Genomic DNA, 12,336 nt, shown 5'->3' with positions numbered 1-12,336 from the left:
TCTTCTTCTTCTTCTTCTTCTTCTTCTTCTTCTTCTTCTTCTTCTTCTTCTTCTTCTTCTTTTAAACTAGAGCACATCTTATCTTCTAATTCACTAAGGACTTCACTCAATTGCAATGTCTGTTTTCTGTCCAGAAGGTGAGTTACTGAGGGCAAGGGTTTCTCCCTGGGCACTGGCTTTAGTTATCCCATGGCTGACTTCACATGTCTTAGCTAACCAACCATGCACCCAGATAAAGGAAGTAAGGGAGTACAGTAGAGGCAGATACTGTCTGTTTTTTTACTGGACACAAACAATGTACCTATAACAGAGCAAAGTGCTTGCTTTGTTATTCTTTTTCATTTAAAAATTTACATCCAGCTGATAAAGAGGAAGAAAAAAACTCAGGGCTTCAGAAGTTGGGGTTGACTGATGTAGGCTATAACTGCTAAGGACCCACATTTGTGGTTCTATTCTAGCTGTGTCTAATCCCAAAGTCTAGATAAAGCTCTCAGTTTAGGAGTAGATGAGTAAGATCTAACAGCTCAAACTGTTAGGGACAGTAGTGTTGCTATGTGTTTTGTATTGAAACATTAACGGAGAGGGAAGCTTACAAGACTAAGGAAGTTCACTAAACTTACAAGTCTCAAGATGCTCAGAAAGCTATAAGACTTGGGAGGATCTTCTCTAAGACTATATAAGCAGTGAAAAATGTCTGAAGAAGACCTTTTGGAGGTGCTGCCTGCAAGGTGGAGCATTTGTGAGCTGTCACCCTAGGTCATCTTTTTGGTGATGGAACTGCCTTTGAGTTACCCATGCTTCCACAACTAAGCCCTCACCCGTGCTTCTGTGACTGTCCCCACTACATCCATTTGGTTCTCTATGCTAGACTTGGGTGGAGTAGTTTTTATGATCTGGTTTCAATTCCTTATCTTGAATGAGTAGATGTTTGTTCATGCCTCCCCAGGAAAAGCCACACAACAGGGATTCCTTAAGATAGCTAGAAGCTGCCGGGTGGTGGTGGCGTATACTTTTAATTCCAGCACTTGGAAGGCAGAGGCAGGTGGATTTCTGAGTTCGAGGCCAACCTGGTCTACAGAGTGAGTTCCAGGACAGCCAAGGCTATACAGAGAAACCCTGTCTTGAAACAAAACAAAACAAAACAAAAATTAGCTAGAAGCTTTCCTGGCAATTATTTAAAAGAACAAATAAATAAATAATGTATATAGAGTTCCTACTTGCTAAAAGGAAACCCCTTTGTGTGAAAACACATCTTTAGTTAGAAGCTTACTAGACTAATTTCCAAGAGTCCCTAGAGAGCCTTCTAATTAACCTTTTCTAACATCCCATGATATCAGCAACAAAGTAGCATTATCCACTATGTCGCAGCAGGTGGCACAGTCAGTTCCTGATAGCGCACTTTGAGGCTGTGTTAGGATGGTATTTTGGGGATGTATCGTGTCCACAACCACCAGCATGCTAATATTTCAAAGTTGAAACAAGTACCAGCAGACATCCTAGCCACTGTGTCATGGGTGATGGCAGGGTTGGAAGGAGAAATCACACATCCTGGCAGGACTCCAATCCAAATATGTAATTTTGAACATATATCCTCTCTTGCTTTTGGCACATATGACTCTAGTTTTTTTCCCTCTTTCATACTATTATAGATTAGCCACGCATCTAAGGCTAACTCCTCTTGTCTAAAACCCATTTGGCCAGCTGAGCTGTGGAATTCAGATGTATCAGATACACTATAAATGTGGAACAACCCTAGAGAGGTCCAGGGCAGGGCTCCTGAGTAGGTCTTATTTGTATTTCTGAAACAAGCATATAAGTATCCCCCCGGTATTTTATTTAAAAAGAACGTTACATGATCCCATGGAGTTTCAGGTTGGAATTTGCTTCCAGGTGAGCTACAGTGGCTCACTGTCACATGACCAGTTAGATCTTTCTACCAACTCACCAGAAGATCCAGTTCTCAGAACTTTGAGGATGTCAGAATTTGTAAGTAAAGGATTTTTAATTCCTTGTGAGCATTTCTTGGGCCACCCTGTTGGTAGTAACATCTACGTTGTATCTAAGACCATGTCCTTAATGGGGAACACATTTAAAACATTTTCTCTGTAGGGAAATAAAATCCACTTCCTGGAGAACCACTTGGACGTTGCTGTTTCTGGGATCCAGCGTGGCTAACACAGAGGACAATGAGTACTGTTCAAGATTGTGCCTGCGGAGTCTGTGATCAGTGGCACAACACACAGCATCGAGGCTTACTGCTTAGTACTTACCGTGCTGGGGAGAGAGCTGGATCCAAGGCAGGAGACCTCACAGCAGTGGCAGCTGAAAGAAAACAGTCTTCTGGTTACTTACCCAGAAAACTGGACAGAGAACACTGTACTTAGTAATCCTGAACACTAGATAATTTTTTCTGTACTACTATTGGATAGGGTTTGCTTTAGTACTACCTAACACTTTCTTAAATTTCTGGGATGATTTGAATGAGAATAGTCCCATAGGTTCATTTGTTTTAATACTTGGTCCCCAGCCGGTGGAACTGTTTAGGGTGGATTAGGAGGCCTGGCCTTGCTTGTCAGTGGAGATGGTCTAGAGATTTCAGAAGACGTGTGTTGTTCCCAGGAGGCTCTGTGCCTCCTGCTCGCTGTTAGAGATGCAAGCTGCCAGCGGTTCCTACCGCATGCCTTCACTCTGTCACCATGGATTCTAACCCTCTGGGACCTTAATCCAATACACATTTTCCTTCATAGGTTGCCATAGTCATGCTGTCTTATCAATAGAAAGGTAACAAAGCCAATTTCCTCTGTCGGTAGCCATGTTTGCATGTCCAACAAGGAAAGCAAACCCAGGCAGCTTTCTCTTCCTCTCATCCCTGTCGGTTGTCAACATTTCTTGCTCCCAAGTGGTAGAAACAATGCCTGGACATTGCAGAGAATTCATGAGAATGCCACTGCGTAATTTAAGGTTCTTAGAGAAGCAGAGGGTTCAGCGTTTGCCGGTCATCATGGGAACTAGCAACGTTAGATAAACGCTGTTCTTTTCAGAGATGACATATTCTGCAAAAATGGGCTTTGGCAGTTCCTGAGATTAAAAACAAAACAAAAACAAAAATCCAAGCACCATGCCAAAATCAGTATGGGAGCCTGGAAGGATGGCTCAGTGGTTAAGAGCCCTTAACTGCTCCTTCAGAGGACAAAAGCTTGTTTCCTAGCACCACACTGGGTTCCTCAGAGCTACCTGTCACTCCAGCTCCGGGGATCTGGTGCCTTTTCTGACCTTCTCGGGCACCTGCATAGACAAAGAAAACATTCCCCAAATCCACACACGAACAGAAATAAAAATAAACCTTAAGAATTTTAGAGAGGGGCTGGAGAGATGGCTCAGCGGTTAAGAGCACTGACTGCTCTTCCAGAGGTCCTGAGTTCAATTCCCAGCAACCACATGGTGACTCACAACCATCTGTAGTGGGATCCAATGCCCTCTTCTGGCGTGTCTGAAGACAGTGACAATGTACTCACATACATAAAAATAAATAAATCTTGAAAAAAATTTTTAGGATGACTTGTTGCTTGGGAGAGAGGGGTGGGTGGATCCCTGTCAGCCTGAGGCCAGCCTGGTCTCACACAATGAGGTTCTTTGGATGTAAATACTTATGTGTTTATGCATATTCATGTTTTAAGGTCTTGAAGTGTAGGTGCATGTCCACATATGTGATGTGTGTGTGGAGTCCAGAGGATAATCTTCCATGCTACTATTCAGGCACCATCTGTTCATCTTATTTTTGACGCAGAGTCTCTCACTGGCCTGGAACTCACTATGTAGGCCAGGTGAGGTGCCCATGGAACCCATGTATTTGCCCATGTCTCCCTCTCCCAACCCTGGGAATATAAATACATGCTATCATGAACAGATTGATTCACAACTTTTTCAGTGTGGGTTCTGAGTATTGAATCCAGTCTAGGGCTTCCCTTGCTATCAACTGAGCCAACCAACTGGAGAGCTGAACTTGATTACTGATTATTCCCTTTCTCCCTTCCAAACTACTTAGTATGTCCTTCATATCTTACCTCCTTCAAAATACCCAGGATCCATCCTTACCACCACTATCACCACCTCCACCCCCAGCCTCTACCACCACCACCACCATCATCATCACCACCACCTCCACCCCCAGGCTCTACCACCACCACCATCACCACCACCACTACCACCACCACCATCATCAACACCATCACCATCATCACCACTACTACCACCATCATCATTACCACCATCAACACCACCACCACCAGCACCATCATCATCACCACTACCATCATCACCATCACCACTACCATCATCATCACTACCACCATCATCACCAATCACCATCATCAACACTACCACTACCACCACCACCACCACCACTACCACCATGATATGATCACTTTTCTATATTTGTCTTTGCTTTGGCTCTTGTACTCCATGACTCAGCGGTGGAGTTTAAAAACCAAAGTTAGGTTGTATTACTCCTTTGCTTTAAATCTTCTCAATGTCTTCTACTTCCAAGGCTGGCCAGGGTTGGTCTTGTCCCTTGGGACCTGCCCTCCTGTGATCCCTGTCTCCCCTTGCTGCAATCTGTTCCCACCTTAGGTCTCTGCACTCTCCACTCTCTAGAAAAGTTTTTTTTTAAAGATTTATTTTATTTATTAAATGTAAGTACACTGTAGCTATCTTCAGACACATCAGAGGAAGGCGTCAGATCTCATTTATGGATGGTTGTGAGCTACCATGTGGTTGCTGGGATTTTGAACTCAGGACCTCTGGAAGAGCAGTCAGTGCTCTTAACCGCTGAGCCATCTCTCCAGCCCTCTAGAAAAGTTTTTAAACTCAAAGATTTACACATGCTTGGTTCTCCCTCAGATTTCAGCCCAAATGCATCTTCTCAGTGAGGACTTCCTTCAGTAGCTGATCAGGAGTGTGGCAGCTCCTTCTAGTCCCTGTGCATCTCATGCTTTATTTGCCTCAGGACATACATTGTTCTTGAAAGTATTATGTTTATGTGCCTGTGCGGTCAGTGACAGAAGCCTTGTTTTCTTGCTTGCCATTGTTATTAGCACCACTTGGGTAGGACCTGGAACATAGTAGGTGGGTTATTGCTCACTGAGGGTTCCTCTAGGAGGGGATCCCAAGGTATACCTGGGGGTATGGAGCCAACAATTTCAACTTGGCAACACACACACACACACACACACACACACACACACACACGCACACGCACACGCACACGCACACGCATGCACACACAAATAATAAAGGAGGTTATTTAGTCAAGGACAAGTTTTTACATATATAGCAGGACACAGCAGCTATTTATCATGTATGAACCCCATGTTCCTAAGCAATACTGATGTCTCATCGTAAGCAATTATATTAAATTGCTTACTTACTCAAGCAGCTTCAGTCTATTACTTATTATTCTTTGTACCAGGCAAGCTTTCCTTGTCCTTTCTCCCCCTGTCCCTGACTTTACTTATTTATTTTAAAGAAATGGAGGCAAAGACTTAAAAACGAACCTTTTGTACCTATGGCATTAAACCAAAACAAGACTGCTACTGTCCGTTCTCAGCTTGCCGATGCGCTTCTCAATAGCGAATCCAGGAAGGGAGCATGGCAGAGCGGTGATAGGAACAGGTGCAGAATTATTCAACATCTCCGGGAAACAGCAGTGGGGATTAAAAAGAGCTTTCTTTAATAAGATTAATTCCAAAATATGAAGCGCAGTTTGGCATATCCCCAAAGATACAAGGCATTTGTATCTATATGAGATTAAAGGGGCTTTTACACAAAGCAATTTTCTTTTTCAACATCAAAGAGCTGCTTCGAAGGGGCGGCTTGAAGGAGGAGGCACACAGCCGCCAGCACAGAGGTGCAAGCTGCATGATGGGAAGGCGGCTTGCTCAGCGAGGGATTGTATACAAGCCTTTCACTAACAGGGACATGCGGGGCCATTGTTCCCCGGATCACAGGATTACAGAATAAGGGAAGCTGTGGGTCAGGAATCAAGTCCACAAACACTCCAGACAGGTGGCTCCCTGGTGATAACATTGCATTTTCAGAGATGGCGGCTCAGTACTTCATGAGGTGGTTCTAACAAACAATAAATAATGACCTTGATGCTGGAAGTAAGAGTAACAGCAGAGACCACAGCCCCCATCTACTTGTCAGACACTGCACTTAGAGAATAACAAACGGCACAGCCTTCAACCACTAAGTGTCCCCTTGGGCTTGCAGCCAGCCACCCTGGGTCCACTCTGCAGCCACACACGGCATGCGTGCTCTGCCCTGGGCTGCAGATCCTTAGGGTAGGATCTTTCTTCCTTCTTCTGTTCTGTTTCCCTGACCCACATCCACGTTTGCCTTTCTGATCGCAACACCGGTATTTACAGGAATTGGTCTCACACTGTAGCCCGCTGGGTTGGCCTCACCTGCCCAAGCTGCTCTAAACCTTGTGAGTTGGGAGGTCAGTCAGACCCTGCAAAAGGTGCTCCTGAAAATGATGAGCTGCCCGGTTTCCTCCTATCGCTTTTCCCTTTCTTATCTTCCTTTCTTCCTCCAAACACTTCCTGCAGGTGTCTCACATGCCAGACACTGTGTTGGGTCGCCGGGATCTGGGATTACCAAAGGCACACCTGGGGGTGAATGCCTCGAAAGCCTCTTGCTTTTTAAACTTATGTTTATTAGGTAGAAATTAAAATAAGTTAAAATACAGCACAGTGCAATTATAAAATGGATAAAAAGAATCCTAGCATGAATTAAAAGTATAATATGTGCAAAAGGAGACACTGAGAACCAGTGGACAGCCAGCCCCAGCTCTGGTAGGCTGGGAGGCTGTGGTAAAAGCCCCTACTTTAGTTGAAAGCTTGCCATAGGCTACCCCAGAGAGCTCCTTCATGGAAGAGGGTAGGCTGCTAGTGCCCATGTCCTAGCCCCCTTTCCTCTCTCTCTCTGCCTGACCAGGGCATTTCCTCCCTCCACTTTGTTCTGAAGAGTCAAGAGCAGCTGACCTATTGAAGGGTCTGAGCTTGGGCAGCGTGGGAGGCACAAATCATCCCGTTGGCATTTAAGAGAGTAGGGAAGATGGAGCCAGAAAGGGATGGGTCTTTTTAAATCTGAAATTGTACATTTAGTTGTTGGGAAGGTAGGTAGACGAATCATGTATAAGGCGGCTTTGCATTTATAATGGCTCCTGAGGTTTTTTTCAAGTGTAATTACACAGGTTTCTTTCTCTTTCTTTCTCTCTCTCTCTTTCTTTCTTTCTCTTTCTTTCTTCTTCTTTTTTGTTTTTTGTTTTTTGCTTTTTTTTTTTTGAGACAGGGTTTCTCTGTGTAGCCCTGCCTGGAACTCACTCTGTAGACCAGGCTAGCCTTGAACTCAGAAATCCCCCCTGCCTCTGCCTCCCAAGTGCTGGGATTAAAGGTGTGTGTCAGCACCGCCCGGCTTACCCAGGTTTCTTAAAAGCCATGCTTGTGCTGGGAATGTAGCTCACTTGGTAGTATGTTTGTCTAGCATGCAAGACACCCCAAGTTTGAGTCCCCAGAATTGCATGAAATCTGTTACGTGCTTTCAGTCTTGTCATTCTGGAGGTGGAGGACCAGAAGGTCCTTCCACAGGAAGTTTGAGACCAGCCTGGGATATGTGAATCTGTTTTTAAAAGCTGTTCTTCTCTGGACTCCAGGCAGGCTGGCTTGTGTGTGCTGGGGACCCTGGGGCGGGAGCAGAGTCTGAAAACTCTTGAAGTCAGACATTTGGAGAACTCAGAGTGAATGACCTTGGTGGACTCGTCTTCCCAGGCCCTTGCTCAGTGAGGGACACCCTCTTGGCTCTAAGCCCTTTCTAAAGAAAGAAATACTTGCAGTCATGAAGACAGAGAGTTCTGGAAACTATTGGTTCTGGGCCAAGTGCCTTGCCTCACCTGGGATCTGTTCTTGAACACTTCCCTGGTGCCTTCTCTAAAAAGCTGACTGCATAGACTGGTTTGATGGGTTTGCTGATCCCTTCCTGTTGTAGAGTTTTGACAATGATATCTGGGTAAGTAACACTGATAGTGTGACCAGGACTATGGCCATAGGCTGCTTTCCCTAGGGCAATGAGTGTCCAGCTATGGGTAAGAGTAGACCACACACATAAATAAGGTCTGAACGCATGACAGAGAGTTGTGAACCAGCGTAGAACTGGAACTGCAGGACAAAAGATCTAAAGATTTGGGGTTGAGGACAGGCTCAGTATTTGAGGTGAGCCACCAAGCATCTTCCTCTTCTAAAAGGATAAGGCATCAGTAAAGAGGGCCATAGGTTCTGAGTTCCACATTGGAGCTCAGAGTGTGTCTAAGTCAGGGCTCAGCAGAGAAACAGTCAGTAGAAGGTAAATGTGTCTCTACGGCACACTCACACATAACACATAATTATAAGAAGAGATGAAAAGGCTGTGTACAACCAGAGGCCAAATGGCTTCAAACGGGCATGGAGAGCCATAGAAACAAATAAGTCCAGGAAGCTGAAAGCAGCAGGGGATGGGGGGTGTGGAGGGAGAGGAGAGAGAGACAGAGACAGGTAGATAGGGACACACACAGAGAGAGAGAGAGAGACACAGAGACAGAGAGATAGGGAGGGACACAGAGAGATCTCACTCCCTGTGCAAGCAACACCATAAATGTGCATTCAAAGCTGGAGGAACTGGGAGTCTGATGTCCACTGGAGACAGCAGCAGAGAAGTGCATCTACTGGGAAAGTAGGGAGGGAGCAGAGCTGCCTTTGCCTTCTTCCATTCTAAGGGCCTCCAGCCTACTGGATGCAGGAACACACACTCAAAAGTAGGGTTTTCTCTATTTACATCACTGGTTCACATGCAATTACTCTGTGGAAACATGTTCATAGACACAGAAGGATGCTTTACCATCTCTTGGTGTTTTTTAATCTAGGAAAGTTGACAACTAACATTAATCACCACAGGGACTGTATAGAAAGACAATAAAATTAGTCTCTTTTTGGTGGGGTAGGAGGAACACAGGTGGGGGTGTTTCTGGACTGTCTGAGTTGTGCCTCCTGAGACAGAATGGATCAAATGAAGGAATGAAACTAGGACTGGTTTGATCCACACCATTGGCTGAGATCTAGGGAGGGTAAAGGATTTTCTGTTCAGGGCCCTCTTATAGATGTATCAGGAGAGACAGAGGGTGGAATTTCTCCCTGGCTCAGTGCAAAGGAAGCTTTGAGCTCGGGTAGGTAATTGTGGGATGCCTTTCAACAGACCAGGGGACATCAGACAAGTCAGTTCATTAAAAACTCTGCCTGTGTCTTTCCTGTCAAACTTGATGTACCCATCAGGGGTGACTTAGCCACTTTTTTCATTGCTGTGATGAAATACTCGACAGAAATAAATTAGGGGAAGATTTATCTTGGCTCATGGTTTCAGAGGGATCAGTCCACCATGGTAAGGAAGGTATGACAGACAGTCCCACTGAAGTAGGGTTACTTGTTGGGTTCTTCACACAGAGCCTGGAGCAGGAAGCAGAGAACACAGACTGGGACCAGAAGCAAGTAAAACCTCGAGTGATCCTATATCCTAAAGGTTTCCCAACTCCCAACAGTGCTACCATCTGTAACACAAGTGTTCAAACACATGAGCTTGCAAGGGACATTTAACATTTAAGCCACAACACAGTCTCTGTTATTAGTGCTACATCATTCAATACTAAGAGTCAACCTGGCCAGTATTTTAGTAGTAAGAGGCCAAGAATTCAGGCAATGGAATCACATGACATTGGCACCTCAGAATCAGAGCAAGGCTTGGTTGGCCACATGATCAGTCCCTGCACCTGTACATCCGGGGCCTGCTCCCCCAGGCTCTTCTTGCTTTTAGATTCGTGTCTCCAGCTCTCACACTGTACAAGGCTTGAATCTGTCGGCACACCTGCCTCACTCACGGGACACTATTCCACCTCAGTGCCTAGCTTACTGTGGGATCTCAACAGAAGTTTGTACACTGAATTGATGAGCTGCAGAAGAGAGGCCTACAGGAGACTGACTGCAAATGGTTTGGATGTTTCATCCACTTAACCTCCCTGCTTGGGTGAGTGATGGCCTCAGACAGTGAAGCCAGGAGCTGATGAAGACATGAGTGGACCCTAGGATCCCTGGGGATCACTGGGCTTCTGGAAGCAGGTGTTTAGAAAACCTGGCTGGAACAAGGGAGAGATCTCACTTCTGTAATGAACTGGGGAGTCCTACAGTGTTCTGCAAAAGCCAGGCAGTCTTACTGCTGCCTCCTTGAACTGTTTTATTTAGCTCTCCAGCAGAACCCTTGCTGGGAGGCAGCTGCTTTCCGTCTTGAGGGGAACTACTAATGGCCTACTTTTATTTTGCCGATCTGGATCCATAGTCACACATGCCAGGAACAAGCCCTTGATACCAAAGCTTCATTGAGCCCTCATGCAACAATCGCTGTAGCCTTTACAAGAGACACCCAGTGCTATGTTGAGAATATTTTCTAGGGCTTATTTATTTATTTATTTATTTAGTTTCTTTTTTATAAATAGGGTTTCAAATATATTGGAATTTGGCCTTTGAAAAGGGGTGACTTTGAGCCTGCCATCGGTATAGAACACTTGTTAAAAGCCAAGCTTGGGTGCTGCTCCCTCTTGCCCCTCCCCCTGGCTAGGTAGGGGTGCTGTTTCCCTCACACCTCACAAAGGTGAGAGGCAGGGGTGGAGTGGTGGTGGTGGTGGAAAAAAACTGAGTGACCTGCCTTGAGTCCCAGGGGTAGGTCTGGGTAAGACAAGTTTTAATTTGAGGTTTTTTTTTTCAGGGCCTGAGTTTTCTGGAGAGGATGAGCCCACCCCTTTATTTGTACAGGACCAGTAGAACACCACCCTTCACAGTGGGGAGAAAGGAGTCAAGGCAGGAAACAGAAAGATCAAGGTAGTGCAGTACCAGAGAAAAAAAAAGCAACAAAGGGGTCTGGGTACTTGGGTATCTCACTGCTATCCTTGGACTCTGTGCCACCCTGGACTCTCTTTCCCCTTTGCTTCTGCTTCTCCAGGGCCGGAAGGCTGGAGGAGCCCAGGCCTGGCCTTCAGAGCTCTTACCCAATCCTGGATCCTGCCAGAGAGTCAACTGCACCCTTCCAATCTCGAGTTTAGTTCGATCTTCGTTACCATGGGTACGGAACACGCATCTCTACCACTTCTCTGTTTCGGGCATTCTATACCTCAGACCCTCAGCTTCCCGTTCCCAGTCAAAGGGGGAGAGGGAAGAAAAGAAAGGGAGGTAGGAGTCTGGCTTCTAAGGTGAAAAGGTGGTCGGAGTGCCTCCCAGGGTATCAGGTGTGGACTCACCTGCACTGGAACCTAGGATCAACATCTCCAAGGAACTGGGTGTTACCGTCTGCTCATCTGCCGGTTGAGTGCTGTTCATGAGACAGAGTTGCCTTTGAGAACATGCCTGGGCCTAATCTAGAGTCAGGGGACTGGTTAAATTCACTGACCACGACTCTGAATGGACTTAGCTGGTGTTGCAGGGTGGGCTGGGTACCAGCCGATTTGGGTGCAGGGGTGGGCATTTCTAGGACTTGTACAGAAGTTTCATCAGAAAGAGAGCTGGGTGTTTGAAGTGCGATAATTTACTGTGGTTTTCTGTTCTGGGTAAGCAATTGTGTTTGCACCTAAGTTTGTAATTCCGATTCTTTCTTTTCTGAGAGAGTCTGCCAAGCTATATAAACTGCAGGTTTCTGTGAAGCCTAAGGAATCAAGAGGACTGTGTGCTTATCGTGTGTGTTCCTGGCTCTTAGTGTCTCTTGGTGGCCTGGGTTAGACTCCTGGGAAGAGCTGGGAACAACAAAAACAAAAGAAACACTGTTGGGAAAATTAGGGGCACAGACCCATATGGAAATCAGCAAGCAGAAAGTGGTCAGGTGGCCATTTCTGCCCTTCAAAGCCAAGATATTGAAAAGATGGAGGAAAATTGGAAGGGGGAAATTCAAAGCAGGATCTTAAAGTTTGGAGATCCGAGCTGGTCATCTCTCAAGGATCCTGAAGCAATGGGGAGACTCAGGTGGGGTTCATACAGCTTTTGCTGGGCAGGAGAATGGAGAACAGATCTGACTGCGTTTGATATGCTTTGGGGATCAGGTATACTCAAAGGCAGTGCCAAGGGCTGGCCTATGAGAATGGTTAATAGATCCCCAACATCTCCAATGCCCTTACATGAATATAAGCAAAAAGTATGCTCCGTGTGTACACACAGCTTCAAGGAAAGTTTCCAAGTCTGACATTTCAAGCAGTGCCCTTAGCTCGCTCACTCC

At 45.8% G+C, this 12,336-nt stretch overlaps 1 protein-coding gene across 6 annotated transcripts in view; it reads right to left on the bottom strand.

The window, feature by feature from the left end:
* The window catches only part of Erich6b (glutamate rich 6B), a 59,276-nt gene extending 48,098 nt beyond the window's left edge, over positions 1–11,178 (bottom strand). For 4 of the 6 annotated variants that reach the window (XM_031362581.1, XM_031362582.1, XM_031362577.1 and 1 more), the window contains exons 1-2: positions 11,123–11,176; positions 2,271–2,322 (exon numbers count right to left, since the gene is read on the bottom strand). The gene's annotated coding sequence lies outside the window, so the exon portion shown is untranslated. Of the gene's footprint in view, positions 1–2,270; positions 2,323–5,552; positions 5,690–6,464; positions 6,648–11,122 lie in introns of all 6 variants that reach the window. The other 2 variants (XM_031362579.1, XM_031362578.1) reach the window with 2 other exon arrangements.
* Positions 11,179–12,336: the final 1,158 nt, after the last annotated feature.

This window comes from Mastomys coucha, unplaced genomic scaffold (assembly GCF_008632895.1).
Source record: "Mastomys coucha isolate ucsf_1 unplaced genomic scaffold, UCSF_Mcou_1 pScaffold9, whole genome shotgun sequence".
Taxonomy (NCBI): domain Eukaryota; kingdom Metazoa; phylum Chordata; class Mammalia; order Rodentia; family Muridae; genus Mastomys; species Mastomys coucha.
Note: the sequence above shows the minus strand (reverse complement) of the source record. Positions and strands in the feature narration are given on the sequence as shown.